General features: G+C 44.7%; 1 pseudogene; it reads right to left on the bottom strand.

Annotated features, from left to right (window-relative positions):
- Window positions 1-446: 446 nt before the first annotated feature.
- LOC140502671 (pyruvate kinase PKM pseudogene) lies at window positions 447-2,361 on the bottom strand (annotated as a pseudogene).
- Window positions 2,362-2,954: the final 593 nt, after the last annotated feature.

Raw genomic sequence — 2,954 nt, 5'->3', positions numbered from 1 at the left:
TGAGAAGGCTGAGGGGCGAGGAGTGTAAATAAGGCCTGTTGCTTGGGACAGTGGGAACTATTCTGTGAAGAATTCCCTTTCCGTCCTAGGCTCACCCCTCCAAATGGAGGGAAAAAACTGGCTTATGACTGGAAGCATCTTCTTCACCCCAAGATAAGAGTGCCTTACCAAAGGACACCATTGCTTATTCACTAAAACGTATTGGTTTTCAGCAGCTGGATTCAGCTTCTACTTAATTTTTAACTTAATAAGTGTGTGAAACAAAGACACTTTCATTTACAAGATGGAAGTGGGGAAAGGGAGGATGCTTCCTCTGGCCAGGAAAGATGTAGAGGCCCATATACGTTGAGGACTTGTACTTAGAGGGACTATGGCTAGTGCCTATTTGTGTGTGCATGAAGGATATCTGGATCAATTTAAAACACAATACTGATATATGTTACTTTTTAATCCCCTACGTCAAAGATGATCTCCAGTACCCCAAGCTGAGCCACAGGTGCTCTATCTTCACACACCACCAAGGGTGTGCTAAATTGATACTGATGTCTCTAAATGGGGAGGAAAGACAAAGTTTCTTTAAGAAAAGACTTAAATCTTTTTTTGGGGGGGGGGTGTTTTAGCAGTATAAAGCCTGTAATAGCTAGGAATGGACAACACCAATAATAGCTGCAGATCTAATGGATGCAGGCAGAGGCAGGGAAGGGAGGGTGCTGTGATCACCCACAAGAAGGTCTTCAAATGCCCTTTTATGGAAAAAAAAAACACACACACACATAGCGTTGGTGAAACCTGGACCTGGGCGTCAACCATTCAGTACAATGACCACATCATCTTTCTTGAAAAAGTCACAAGCTTTGCCAACTTCCATGGCAAGGTTAACCCTGAGGTCCACATCTTCAGCCCATGACTCATGAACAAGGTCCTTGCACAGCACAGGAAAGACACCCTGGTGGAGATGAGCTTGGCGTGCAGCCTGAGCAGAACGAGTAACAGCTATGATGGGAGCCTGCGGATGGTACCTAGCTAGCCGATAAACAGACCTGCCAGACTTGGTGAGAACGATAATGGCCCCACTGCAACACTTGAAGGAAGCCTCTATGGCACTCACAGCAGCAGCGTCAGTGGGATCCTTGGTTATGGGGGCCAGGTGGTGAAGCTCCTCAAACAACTGAGTGAAAGATGCCTCTGCCTCTCTGGCAATCAAGAGTTGCATCCGCACAGCTTCTACTGGATAGTCCCCTTTGGCAGTCTCCCCAGATAGCATGATACAATCAGCTCCATCCAGGACAGCATTGGCTACATCACTGCCTTCAGCCCATGTGGGCGTGGCTTCTTAATCATGCTCTCGAGCATCTGAGTGGCACAAATAACAGGTTTCCCAGCTCTATTACACCTTCCAATCATCATCTTCTGAGCAACAAAGACCTTTTCTACAGGGATCTCAATACCTAAGTCCCCTCGAACAACCATGATACCATCACTGGCTTCCAGGATCTCATCAAATCTTGGGACTCCTTCGTGGTTTTCAATCTTGCTGATGATCTTTATGTTTTTGCCTTTCTCTCCCAGGACCTTTCTGACAGCATGGACATCATCTACCTTTCAGATGAAAGATGCGAACACCATATCCATCCCTTGCTCTAATCCAAAGTGAAGATCTTGGATATCCTTCTGAGACACAGCAGGCAAGTCTACAGCTGCCCCAGGAAGGCTGACACCCTTCTTGTTGCCCAGCATGCCTCCATTATCCACCTCAGTTATAAGGAATTTGGCAGCTTTCTCCTTCACAAGAAGAGAAATGAACCCATCATCCACAAAGATTTTGCTACCAACATCCACCACCTTGCAAATGTTTTTGTAGTCTAACCACAGGACATTTTCATCACATTTCTCCATATAGACTTCATCCAAGGTGACTTTCAGAGTGTTACCCTTCTTAAGCTCTGCTTTGGCTATGCCACTGCCCTTGATGAGTCCAGTTCGTATCTCTGGTCTTTTGGTGTCCAAGGCTATAGCAATAGGTTGGTAATGGACAGGGCTAGAAGCAAAGCTCTCTGTGGCTATTCGAACATTTTTGATGGTTTCTGCATGATACTCATGAGTTCCATGGGAGAAGTTTAGATGAGTCACATTCATTCCAGCGTGAATCATCTCTTTTAACTTGTCCACAGATCGGGAGGCTGGGCCAATGGTGCATATGATACCAGTGTTTTGGGCCATGATGGACTCTGAGTTGATGTCCAGATTACACATATGTTCCAGAAAGGCGTCAGCTATGGCAGCAAATAGCTGCTGGTTTTGAGGAGTTTTGAAAGTCACTTCACTGCCTACTTTGCCAACCTCCATGTTGCTTCAATCTTCTGGATTTTTCTTACTGCTTCCACTTAAACTCTGTGACCCAAACTGTAAAGTATACCCCGATGAGTAGAATGATCTGTGTCTTGAAGAGCTCGGGGTGCAGGCGTCTCCTTCTAAAGAGCTGTAAATGCAATGTCTCCTGCTCCAAAGCGAAGAGCTCTTTCTGTGAAACACCAAATCTTTAAGAACATTTGCACGTTAAGGCACCATGAAAGTTGAAAGAATCAACAAAGGACATTGCATGTATTTTACTCTAACCTTGGAAACATGCAATATGAGGCTCAGATAGTGTGGAAATGTATAGTACCTGCCTCTGAGGCAGGGAAGAAGTAAAAAAAATTGCTGGTCATACCTCAGATAGGAGTCAGGACTGGAGGTTTTCTGTGAAGAAGAGTGAGAAATATCCTTCCAGAAATTGCTGAGGGACCCTTTTTAGATGCTACCCAGGTAGATCTAAGTGAAAAAGACACTAGAGAATAGGATGAACCACCTGAAGCCAAATGACTGGAGAGGTTTCTGAAAGAGTATTAAAAATAATAACTAGTATTTGTACAGCACTTTGAGGTTTGCTAAACACTTTACCCACACTCTTATTT

This window comes from Notamacropus eugenii, chromosome 4, assembly GCF_028372415.1.
Source record: "Notamacropus eugenii isolate mMacEug1 chromosome 4, mMacEug1.pri_v2, whole genome shotgun sequence".
Lineage (NCBI taxonomy): Eukaryota > Metazoa > Chordata > Mammalia > Diprotodontia > Macropodidae > Notamacropus > Notamacropus eugenii.
The sequence above is the reverse complement of the archived record's forward strand: the minus strand, read 5'-3'. Positions and strand labels throughout refer to the sequence as shown.